The sequence below is a fragment of the Phyllostomus discolor genome, chromosome 5 (assembly GCF_004126475.2).
Source record: "Phyllostomus discolor isolate MPI-MPIP mPhyDis1 chromosome 5, mPhyDis1.pri.v3, whole genome shotgun sequence".
Classification (NCBI taxonomy): Eukaryota; Metazoa; Chordata; class Mammalia; order Chiroptera; family Phyllostomidae; genus Phyllostomus; species Phyllostomus discolor.
The window spans coordinates 140,306,837-140,320,504 of record NC_040907.2 but is presented as its reverse complement, the minus strand read 5'-3'; positions in this window follow the sequence as shown (position 1 = coordinate 140,320,504).

The window sequence follows — 13,668 nt, the reverse complement described above, 5'->3', positions numbered from 1 at the left end:
TAATATATATTTCTAACTTTTTCTCACCAGGAAAGAGTCAATTCATCAATTCTAGTCAACTCACTCAGCCAGAGGCCAGACTCCTTTGCCAAAGCCCCCCCAATCGCTTCCTACTGTGCTCAAAGTAAAAACGAAACAACCTTTCATTATGACCTACAGGCTCCATTTGATATGCTGTCCCCTACCCTCTCATCTCTCTGACTCTGCCCCCCACTTCTCTATCACTGGACCCCCTCGGTGCCCTAGGCCTCTCTGCAGTCCTCCCACCGAAGGGCTTATGCACTGCCCTCTGCACGCAATGCTCTTCCTCCTATTTCTTCTCTTCCGTCAGTTCTTCTTTACTCAAATATTAACTTCTTGTGAGGTCCCAGGCCACCTATCTATCTAATATATAGTCCCCCACCCTGACTTTTCTTAATTTAGCATTCCTGTAGCTACCTTTCTGTAGCATTTATCATTATATTTAATATTTCATTTATTGATCTTGTTTATCTATTGTCCCACACGTATATATACTAGATTTTTATCTGCTTGATCAACCTCCATATCCTCTCCATTTAGAGCACTGTCTGCACATTGCAAACACTCAACAAGCACTTTGAATGAAATGAATCAAAGAATGTTGAGGTTCAGTTTGGATTTATCTTCTTTCATGTCCTCTTCTTCTTAAGAGCAGAGACATACACGCACTGTATTCCAGGCCTTGGAGGTAGAGAGAATTAGGAAGGGATCGACTAGACTACCTGTCAATGCTTGGTCTTGGGCAAGAGTCTTATTCACCTGAGCCTTAACCTACTCAGTAAAATTAAAATTAATTACTTTCTTAAATGAGTGGTACAATTAAATGGGTAAAATGCTTAACAGAGTGATTGATATATTGTGATTCTAAATTTAAATCTGAGCTGAGAGACAGTGTTACAATTGATTAATCTGGTCTCTGAAAAAAAGGTGGGGGTGGGTCTGTCATAAATGCCCTGATTAAAATAATCTGCCTTCATGATCCTTATCATGCCATATCGTTTTCCTTTCATTGCACAGAGATTATCTCCAAAACCAGTTAAGGAAAATTACCACAATTGATGTAGCTTCTTTTGGTTTCATAGCTAAGAAGTTAAAAAAATACAAGAAAGATTTTTTACCATCCTTAATATCTTATTATTTGGGGGTCCTATATATTCTGTTTTATAATTTGATTGTCAGGTTTTGCCCTACATTTCCAAAAGTTTCTTGGAAATTATATGAGTTGGAAGGGATCTTTCAATTATTTTGTCTATATCCTAGATTCTTCTAACTGAGGGAGGCAAAACTCAAACTGAGACTTGTCCAAAGATATACAGAGCTATTGGGAGACCAGGAACACATGTGAGATGTAGAAGGAAACGAACGTTGCCAGCCCCACATGAGTTTTGGAATGTAGTTTTTCAATAAGGAAATTGAGGCTTGGCTGAAGGGCTATGAAGCTATCCCTTCACTTAACTGAAACTATCTTTCTGCCTTCACATCCAGTTCTTTCCATTATACCACTTTGAGTCTCCCTTGTTTTTTTTTTTACTAATGAAGAATTACAGTCCTGACTTCGGTCTCCCACTGAGAAGGTGCCTCATTGCTTAATGGTCTCCTGGTAGCAGTGAGTATGGACTAAATGGTGCTTTGTGAAGATTCCTCATGATTTAAAGTGACTTGCATTTGTGAGACCACATTTGAGTTTATAACCTAACAAACTGCCACCATCCATTTTGAGAGAATGCAACTCACACACGATCTACCCTCTCCAGTCACAATGCCTACAAAATAATTATTCTAAGACTTTTATATTTCCTGAGACGAGTTTTCTTCCTCTTGCTTTTTCCTGAATGAGGAAGTGCTTATAATCTCACCTCTTAAATTACATTTTAAGGCCTCACAAACCATAGTAAAGGAAGGGGCAGAGTCAGCACTAATTTCATAAACTATCTGTAAGGGAATTAATTGCAACCTAACTTATTTTTCTTTTAGAAAGAAGTTGTAAAAGAATCCCATAAATTTTGAAGGAGGAATAAATTCTTTCTCAAAAGGGGTGAGAACTGTAGTAAAATGTTAAAATAGCACAAATTAAAGTTGACTGGAATCTCCTGTAAAACCAAACCAAGCCAAAGGGTAATAAATATCACTCTGAAGAAAAATCAGTGTCTTTCCAGCAATAAAACTGATTAAAATATTACATTTAAATGTGTGCTGTGAAAAACATTCTGAGTCAAGATACATAAAAATTATATATATCAACCAATAGTACTCTAGGTTTAATTTAATGTTTGCTCAAACTTCTCTCTCAAAAGGGAAAATACATTGATTATTTTTTTTTTATGAAGAAGTTAATACATCCTGGAAAAATAGTTAAATCAAGATATGACCTCCAAAATAGGGCCACTTCACTTGAGGGTATATAATTGTTTCTTGATATTTGTAGTGTGAATATATAAAGTGTCATATAAATGTATAAAGTGTTATTTCTCAGTTTTCCACATGAGACTTCTTTGTATCCTATTTTTCTTTCAACTTCTCAACACATTATCTCTTCTTTCTGCATGGCCACTGAGTAGTTAGGAATAGAAATTAACTTTGAATTTATTGAAAAATTATCATTTTTATATCTCTGTTGTCAAGAATCCTACCATGCTTATAGCAGACTCACTCAAATATATTTGCCAATTGAGAATCTTAAGAAAATTGAATCCACAAAAGTGACATTTATAATGTATTCTTGAATCAAATGATTGATCTGAGATCAGCTGTTTATCATTATTTAAGGCACTCTACCCTCTGTGTTTTGTAAATAGTTAAGATTCTGTTAAATCTTCATGAGACTTTAACGACCTAATCTTCACTATAAGATAGATATCAGGAGCATGTTTTGGAATCATAACCCTGAACATGAACCTTACCTATGTCACTCATTAGCTTGTTACTTGATTTCTCTGCATCTCAGGTTCCCCATGTGTAAAATGGGGATAATATTTTACTCATCATTTTAAAGATGTTGAAAAAATATATATTAGTGTGGGTGAAGCACCTGGAGGAATAATGGAAAATAAAAGAATGCTACTAATTTTTATTGTAATAATAGTTATGAAATATTTTATATTTACCAATAATTTGATTTGGATAAGTCAATATTTTGGATCTCAGCTATCTCATTTTTTAAAATGTGGTGGCTGAGCTAAGCTGTCAGTATTGTTCCTTCCAACTCTAAAAGCTAATATATGACTAAGGCAAGGCATACATGATCTGAAAGGCCTATTTCATAAATTCTATGTGAATATCTGCACAGTGTTTCTCTCCCCACTATTGAAAATAATACATGACAGATGTGACCTAAAATAGTGGAAAGTGCACCGGAGTATTTAGAGAGAGACGCACTTGGCTTACACTCAACTCCAACAATAGCTGGCTTTGCCTTTTAGTCAAGTTACCTATTCATGGCCTATGATTCCCTATGACAGATATACTGCAAGAAATAAAGTGACAGACTATCATTTTATAGCAAACAATAGGTGAACAATATAATGATTTTAACAAATTTCACAGACTTCACAAGTTTATAGAGTTCTTGTGTTCTATAAACTTGTATAATCCCTAGCACACTGGGGGCATGGTCAGCTTCTAAAATGTTACCAGTCAGTCTTAAGGCACAAGATTTAATGCAGATTATCAACTTTACCGCATTCCTCCCAGAAAATCTTCTAATTCCCTTCAAAGTTAATACAAAAAGAGAAAATAGGTGTCCCAGAGACTCTTTCTGCACTTGGTAGGAAAATTGGAAGACACAAGTTATGTAACCCTCAGTAAGTTCTGTGGCTGAGTTTGTAATATTTGGTAACTTCTTATTTGCATGTGCTTTCTTTGGATTTTTAAGTCTGTCTAATTTTGTCTGGGTTTTGAACATCATCTTCAGAAGTCAAACAACTTTTTTCAAATTTTAACAAGTTCCACCAATCCTCTCTGATGGGTTGGAGCCACCCTTTCACACCTCAGCTTATTTTTCAAAGAAAATGCACCAGTGAAAACTGTAGGAATTTATGGTGAGTAAACCAAATGTCTTCTTCATCTGTTTCACTCAACCCAACATTTGAAAACACTAAGTGATGTGGTTAGGCATGAAAGTGGGTTGGCATCCATAAAAATATTTTATACCCAAAAGTAGGCAAAGTCTCTGCCTGTGGTATGAAAGAACCCTCAGTGAAATGTATTTTGGCAATATTATTATTTTTATATTGTTGTATGCATATTTGTTTATAGTAGCCTGCTTTTTAATTGATATTTTATATTTAATTTATGTCTTTGTGTCCTATAGTGGTTACAATAGACATATATTTTATGGATAGTTTTTTGATATTGGACATCAAATAGGTACTTACTGCTAATTAGTTTTTTAATAAAGAATTAAGTTAATTTGTAAACTCTGATGGATGAATCAAGGAAAGAAAAAACTGTTTTCCTGTGAATACAAAATAAAACTATATTCATTTGTGTATAGATATACAGAAAGGAAACCTGGATATTTCATTCCATGTTAAGCCTATGTTCTTGTGCCATTCATTTTATTTAGAACAATTGATTACTTAGAGAAGTGATGAAATCCTATGTTTTCTGTCAATCAATTGACTTCATAACTCCTTAAAGAACCATACAATTACCTCAACTGTTTTTAATGTATCCAGCTACATATATACCTTTTTAATAGATAAATGTATTCCTAAAGATAGACATGATAGACTACTGTATCCAGATCTGTGCATCTGTACTTTGAAACCTAAAAATACTTTGGATGCATTGTCAGCAGAATTCATAATATCTTATATTTAAGTGTATTATTAATATATTATAGTTCTTGATATTCATAGTACTCAATGGACAGATATAAGAATGTATCTAAGCCCTGGCTGGTGTAGCTCAGTGGATTGAGAGCAGGCTAGGAACCAAAGTGTCCCAGGTTTGATTCCCAGCCAGGGTACATTCCTGGGTTGCAGGCCATAACCCCCAGCAACTGCACATTGATGTTTCTCTCTCTCTCTATCTCCTTCCCTCTCTAAAAATATAAATAAGTAAAATATTTTAAAAAAAGAATGTATCTATACAAAAGTAGTTCTAGTTTGGGAGTGACAAAATAATATTTTATAAATATATTTCACATATAACTTTCAAAGTTAGCTCACATTGTATCATTCAGTCCTGTTCATTTTTATTATTTCTTTTTCCATCCAAAGGCTTTTGTGGGACTCATTATTGTTCTGTGAGTAGGCAGTGCATTCCATGTCTAATTCAGAGTCCCTGGATAGTCCATCATATGCAACATTCCCTTGCTTCTATGTCTCTGTACACAATTAACCTGTCCTGGGTCCCCTTCCCTTAGGGGGCCATCCTGATAAAGTAGTAATGAGTGGCAGGTTATACTCGTAAATAGCATGTACATCCCTACAGATTGCTGAAGTTAATGCCTTTATTTAGGAAGTAGGCATAAGTTTTAAACACTTTTTAGGACAATTGAAAAAGATTTTGTGCAGGTAAGCTGTTTATTATTTTTAGAATCATATTCTATTATGTAGCTACTTGCCATTTACTATGAATAGATCTACTCGGGAGAGAACTGACATAAATACAGTGTACAGGGTAGAATAATTTTCCAGGGTACTTGGCTACTCTACCCAAATAATTAATGTCTGAATTACAGGAGACACACATCACATGGACTTTGGACTTAGGTGGTATTTATACAAGGGTTCCTGTGTTTCAGGAGGAAAAGAATGATGCATACATGGCTAGCACTTTAAAGGAACACCAGCCTGTCTAGCTGCTCATTTAGTGAGGTGTGCTAACGAGTCAGTGGGGTGACTTCCAAGTATTCATTGGTCTGTCCACACGTAAGCCGAGCACCAACCTTTGGCCAAGCAGTGCCACAGCAGCCAGAAGCTCCTGCAGGCCATCTCCTCCACAGAATCTGATTTGTACACAGAATGAAAAAGACATGTGCAGAGGTAATTAATTTCAATCTTTTTGAAAACCGGAGAGGATGAGGGTTCATTTTTTTTTAAAGAAGAACTGAATTTAAAAAGAGAGTGGGATGTTAGGAGCAAAGAAAGCCCTGCAAAGTAGCATAGACTTAGTTATCACGGATCCTACAGTCTGGTTTAGGTCCCACCACTGCGATGATCCAAATGTACGCAAGGGTATCCAGTATCCAACTCTCTTTCATTCTCTTCCTTCTACCTCAGAGCATGTTTTGTTTTCACCTTTATTTTTAACACCAGTATTCTGAAATAGCTAGATGTTCTTTTAAAACAGTTCTATCTTAGCAGGCTGATTGTTGAGATAAGTTAACTGTTGTACATCCAGATACGGACAATCAAAATCTGTACAAATGACATTGGATCCCAGGACTTGAGTCCTGTTTAAATACGTTAGGCTTTCCTTAGAAAGGAAAGAGATAAATTTCCTTATCCTGGAGAGTTTCTAAGTTTATGTTAAAGATTTAAAAACTACGTTAGCAAATACAAAAATTCAACACCCTCCATTTTCCATCCTCACTTCATACAATCCCATACTGCATCACTCATCACATCAACCTTGTGTCCTTGTCAAATGGGTTTTGTTGGTTCCTCTTGATAAACACCTTCTAAACTTGTTCCCATTCTCCCTTGTCCTAATGCCTACTTTCTTTGATGAAAGCCCAGCCCAAAAGCCATAAAAGCTTTCTTAGCAATCACTGTTCTCAAGCTTTTCATTCCAAAATGCCTCTGCTCATGTAGTTCAGTGCTTGCCTATGGATTACTTCATAATAATGTGATAACAGATTGTAATTGTGAGCTCTGAATATTGAAAGCACTGTTTCAGTGCCAAACAAGCATTGTTCAATCCCCCCCCGAAATCATAGGAGGCAGACTTTTTATAGAAAAGAAGAGGCAGTGCCCTGGCCAGTGCAGCTCAGTTGGTTGGGCATCATTCCATGAACCATAAGGTTGCTGGTTCAATCCCTGGACAGGGTACATGCCCATGTTGCAGGTTTGGTCCCCAATAGATGTTTCCCTCCCACATCAATGTTTTTCTCCCTCCCTTCCCCTCTTTTTAAAATCAAAATCCTCTACAAATATTATATCTCCCATAGCACACAGAAGAATGTTGTGTGCTATTAATAAATGGTGACTGATATAATGTCATAGTTAAATAGCAATTACACTTGGATATGCATATCCTCATAATATGTCATGATGAGCTTGAAATCTGGAAGGAAATAAGAAGCATTAGTCACAAAAATTATATGGAAATTCTCTACACCATCACATTTATATATTATGAGTTCTAGAACAGCCAGATTGCTTAAGTTTTAGATTTCCAGGCATTTCCACTTAAACTCATGTTGCAGATACAATTTTACATTAATTTTTAACTCCTAATGTCATCTTTGGCAAGAATCCAGAAGGATGCGGGAGAGGAGACAAAAACAGAAATGATGAGAAGATAATTACATGCTTGCACACCAGAACAATTGCTCTAAGACCTGCTGTAGTGAGAAGGATGCCATGAATCATGAAGTAAGACAGCTTCAGAGTTCAGTGGCTGACCACAGACGACTGCACGTAAACCACTTAACCTCTGAGAGACACAGACTCCACATATGCACAGCATGCATTCTTTAACTGCTCACCTGAGAAAGAAAGGGAGTAACTGAAAAAATAAGATCATGAAAGTGCTTTGTCCATATCGGGAGATGCTGGCCAAGTGCTAACTCTGCCAAGAATAAAAAATAAAAATACAAAATGTGGGTGATGACATACTTCAGATGAATATCCATTTTACAGACTAGACTAAAAATAATGTTCTTGCACCATTTAAGTTCAATGGTATTTTCAGTACTGTGATAGTATAAAAACAACACAAAACAAAACAAAATGTCTGGCTTTCTTTCATCCTTTCCTCTCTTCCTCTTGACTCCTGCACACCCCACCAATGTTAGAAGACATGGAGATAGCATAGGTGTGGACTGTCTATGTAAGAAGATACTCTGTCTATTTGTTCTATATAAACATTTTCAAGGTCAATAATCAAACACTTGGGAAATGAAAGGTGTCCAAACCTTTGACTTCCCTTTATATTTCATATGCATTATTGAGCTTATTTGAAAACTAATTAATACTACAGTACTTGTAACATGGATGAGAAAAATAACAGCTTGTTGTCATTATCGGCATAGAGACTGCCACCATAAAGTCTTCCCTCCTGGACTCCATCTTTACAAACCCAATAGATTTAAAGGGTGATTTGATTCACACTTCCTTTTACTTTAAAAAATACATTGAAATATAGTTGAATTGCATTTCTAAAGCTTTTTTATTTTTGGTTTTATGCAAGTTCACACTTGCAACAGGCAGTTATATGTTGTTTTACACACTATTCCAAAAGAAAATTCCAAAGTGTTGGAAATATACTGGTGCTAGTTAAATAGCTGTATGCAATAAATGAAACAAAAGTGTTTATTTTATGCAAAAGAAAAGTGGGTCCTTTAACCCAAAACAAACAGTATTGTTATAGGCATTATGTGTTGTTTGAAACCCCACAAAATTTGCATTTTACTATTTAGCCATGATAATGAGTTTTCTTCAGCTAGTTGCTCTATTCATACCACTGAGTACAGGAAGCAGGGATTAAATATATATTCTAATTGATTCATTAACCATAATGTGTTTTTACATATAACTCCACTTTGACTCAGACAATGTGGCCTTTGATTTGCAAATAACTGCATGAGGAAAATCTTTAGCTACAGCTTAACACAAGAGAAATGACAGAAACATTTTTATTTTTTAATTTTGTAATTTTTAAAAATATTTTATTTATTTATTTTTAGAGAGGGAAGGGAGGGAGAAAGAGAGAGAGAGACAGAAACATCAATGTGTGGTTGCTGGGGGCTGTGGCCTGCAACCCAGGCATATGCCCTGACTGGGAATCGAACCTGCGACACTTTGATTTGCAGCTCGAGCTCAATCCACTGAGCTACACCAGCCAGGGCCACATTTTTATTTTTAATAATCATATTTTATTGTATTTTTATTAACATGTATCCTCCTTATACCCTCTTCCACCTGCACCCACCTCCTCCCCCCACTATCACCACACTGCTGTCCACGTCCTTGAGTGATTCTACTTCTTTTCAGCTCTGTATTGGGGATAGGGATTGACAGGATCAAGCAAAAGAAAAAAAAATATTAATGGTATAAATTTTGTGAGGAAAGATCAAGTTATATTTAAAGCCACTAATGAAAGACTTAAAATGTGATTGTATATTCTAAGTGTTTTGTTGTTGTTGTTGTTGTTATTTTGGAACCATATTATAGAAGAGGTTGTAAAGAAGATGGGAAAATATAGATTTTTCTCCTTTTTAAAGATTTTATTTATTTTTTAGAGAGAGGGGAAGGGAAAGAAAAAGAGAGGGAAAGAAACATCAGTGTGTGATTGCCCCTGACGTGCCCCCTACTGGATACTTGACCTGCAATCCAGGCATGTGCCCTGACTGGGAATCAAACCAGCAACCCTTTGGTTTGCAGGCCTATGCTCAGTCCACTGAGCCACACCAGCCAGGGTAGTTTTTCAACATACAAATACAGAAGGTCATCACTTTACAAATTAAGTTTGATAAAGTTTACTTGTAAGTTAATAGCTTGAAAGTTGTTGCTCATGCTTACAGAGATGGCAAAGTAGGAAATATTTGCTAAATCAAGCACATTAGACCAAAAAATTAGTGAAAAAGCATATTCTTAAAGTAGCATTTTAGTATTTATTTCTTAATTAAAGAACTCCTTAGCTACTCCATGTAGGAGTAGCTAAATAAATATTTTAAAATTTATGTCAAAATGCCCAGCAATTCCACTGCTGGGACTCTATCCTAAGAATACTAAAACACCAATTCAAAAGAACCTATGCACCCCGATGTTCATAGCAGCATAATTTACAATAGCTAGATGCTGGAAGCAACCAAGATGCCCATCAGTAAATGAATGGATCAAAAAACTATGGTACATTTACACAATGGAATTCTATGCAGCAGAAAGAAAGAAGGAGCTCCTACCCTTTGCAACAGCGTGGATGGAGCTGGAAAACATTATGCTTAGCGAAACAAGCTAGTCAGTGAAAGACAAATGCCATATGATCTCACCTTTAACAAGAACCTAAATAACAAAACAAAGAAACAAGCAAAATATAACCAAAGACACTGAAATAGAGGACAGGCTGACGGTGACTGGAGGGGAGAGAAGAGGGAATTTAAGGGGACAGTGGGAAGGGTTCACAGGAACAAACTTAAAGGACACATGGTCATGAACTAAGAGGAGGGTGGTAATGGGAGGGAAGTGGGGAGGGTGGGAGGGGGTACTGGATTGGGAGTAAAAAGGAGAAAACTGTATTTGAACAATGATTAAAATAAAATTTTAAAAAAAATTATGTCAAAAGGACTGTTAAATAAGAGAATAATTTGAAAAGTAATATGGCATACCATCTACATGGTAATGGCATTTGTGTGAAAAAAGACAAATCAAAACAAAACCATGTATTTATTTATATATGTAAATATATATGTGACAGAAAAACATTTCAAAATATTAACTTCTTGGTTTTACTATACTTATCTTTCTCTCACTAGAATCCTGTGGGCATGCTTAGATCATAGTGAAACAAGCAGAAATTCAAAGATACTGCTCACCTAAGTGTAAGAAAGATTTGGGTCATAATCAGAAACAATTTTCTGGATCATAAGTCTAGGTAAAGTGGGTTCAGAGAGAAAGGAGCAGGAAGACTAGAGCCTTCAGTTGGGAAGGAGCAGGGATCTCCATGGGACCACAGAGAAGAATCAAAGGGTGGCTGGCCACACTTCCGCCAGTGTTGACAGCAGACCCCTGCTGTCCATCTCCTGGGGACATTTGCATGTCCACCAGCACAGAGTCAGAGAATTGGACACCATGTATACGGATGACCAGGAGAAAAGTGTCTGGAATCAGTTAAGTCTTTTCTAAATATCTGAAGCAATGGAAAAATGTATGGAAAATGGCCTGAAAGGAAATACATCAAAGGATGGTCTTTCCATCTAGGGCAGTTTGTAGAATTGGGTAAGGAGAGGGTCAAAGAGAACTTTTGTATCATCTCTGGTGTAAAGGCTTCACAAGAAGAAAGTATTAATTTAGCATTTTTTATAATTAAAATAATTTTGAATCACTGATTTGATTTTCAAAAGAAAACAGGAAGAGAAATTAGAAAAAATAGTTGAAAACATTTTTTGACAACTGATGATTTTTAAAAAGAGGAAGTTTAGAAAGTGTTAAGGGACTGCATGTTTGTTTCCCTCCAAATTCATAGATTGAAACCCTAACCCCCCAATGTAATGGTATAAGGTGGTGGAGACTTTAGGAAGTGACTAGGTCACAAGGATGGAGCCCTCGTTAATGAGATTAGTGCCCTTATGAAACCCAGCGAGCTCTCTCATCCCTTCTGCCATGTAAGGACACAGCAAGAAGACAGCAGCCACATAAATGTGAAATCATATGGCATTTGTCTTTCTCTGACTGGCTTATTTCACTTAGCATAATGTTCCCCAGGTCCATCCATATGATTTCACTCCTATGTGGAATCTAATGAACAAACTGAACTAACAAGGACAGTGGGGACAGACTCATAGATTGCAGAATGACAGCCAGGGGGAGGGGAGGTTAGGGGGTGGAAGGATTGAGCAAAAAGGAAAAAAGACTCATGGACATGGACAACAGTGTGGTGATGGCTGTGGGTGAAAGGGTGTAAGGGGGCCACATGGTAATGGAAAAAAATACAGTAAAGATTAAATTAAAAAAAAGACAGCAGCCTATGAATCAGGGGTCAGGCCCTCACTAGACACCAAGCCCTGGCAGCTCTTCAATCTTGGATTTCCCAAACTCCAGAACTGTGAGAAATAAATTCCAGTTATTTATTATCCAACAGTCTACAGTAGTATATTATAGCAGGATGAACACGCTATGACAAGAAGCAAAGAAAAATTTCCATTGAGATTCTAAATGTCTTTTCCGAGTAGTGCCAAGAGAAATATGTTAAATATTTACATCTAATGTTGGACAAAATATATTAAATTCCTTTCCCTTAATATATTCATGTCTGTACTAACTGGTAATAATATATTTATCAGAAATAATGTGGATTGATTTGAGAGAGATGGAAAAATATCAGAATAGGAAGGGAAAAGGGAAGTATGAAGGTGATTAAAAAGGATTGTGTATATAACAACTGCCATTTACTGGCATTTATTGAACATTTTCTGTATGTCAGACATCTTAAGTGACTTATATCATTCTTCAAAACAAGTTTATGAGATATATGCTATTGTTATTCTATTTTTAAAATGAGCTAACTGAGGGACAGAAAATTAAGCAACTTGTCCAAGGCCACAGAGCAGTGATGGGGTGAAGAAGGGAAGTGAACCTCAAAAGTCTAGCTATGCTGCTGTACTTCTAGCCTCCATATCATATGTCCTTCAGTGTATGTAATAAACACCGGAATTAGAAGGTATTAATTAGGTCATATATGGAAAGGCAGAAGAAAGTAGAACTTGTACAAGAAATCAGGGAATCAATTGCCTTATACATTAGGGAATCAATTTTGGATGAGAGGGTTCCCTAAATTACCACTAGGTGGCAGTGGTGGACCAGAACAGCTTATTTTGCAGAGCAAGAGGGTTAAACCGTAGGCTTCAGGGCGGTAATGGAATGGTGCAACTCTACAGCCTCATTCAAATGTATGGGATGTGTATAAAACAAATGTGACTTAAAGGATGTATCCAACTTCAACTTAAGTGTGGAATATCATCTATCAACATCCTAGTTAATCCCTTGTATAAACCTCAAAGTCTGTCACTGCAGTTAATACTATCTTGATAAGGACACAGTATCAGTTGATAAAAAGACTCCATCTTGTCTCCAGGGTCGTCAACAAAAAGATGATGATGCAATTCCAGATTAAAGTAAAATGGTGCTTATTAGAGATAATTGTGACATCATGCTATAATCATGTAATATTTAGGGAATCTGGGATTACTAAACGCTGTTTTGCCTAACCATTCGGTTCCCATAACATTCCTGAGAAATAAATACTCAAAAGAGGCAAACACATGGGATAAAGTTCCCCACCCCCTTGTTGGGGGTTAATGAGTTGCTAATTAACTCTCAGTTTCAAACTGGCTAGAAAATCAGACCTTCACACATGATTTGGGCTGGAGAACTAAGTGGAGCTTCTACCCTTGTTTAGACCCCTAACAGTTATCACCAACTGGCTTCCGAAATGAAATAAATAAATTTATCTAAAAATCTGAATTCCGTCCTGGCTGGCATAGCTCAGTGGATTGAGTGCGGACTGGGAACCAAAGTGTCCCAGGTTCGATTCCCAGCCAGGGTACATTCCTAGGTTGCAGGCCATAACCCCCAGCAACCGCACATTGATGTTTCTCTCTCTCTCTCTCTGCCTCTCCCTCTCCCTCCCTCCCTCCCTCCCCTCTCTAAAAATAAATAAATAAAATCTTTTTAAAAATATTTTTAAAAAATTAAAAAAAAATCTGAATTCCTCCTGGTGTGAGTAGATGAGAGCTCAGGACAGTTGGCTTGCATTAAA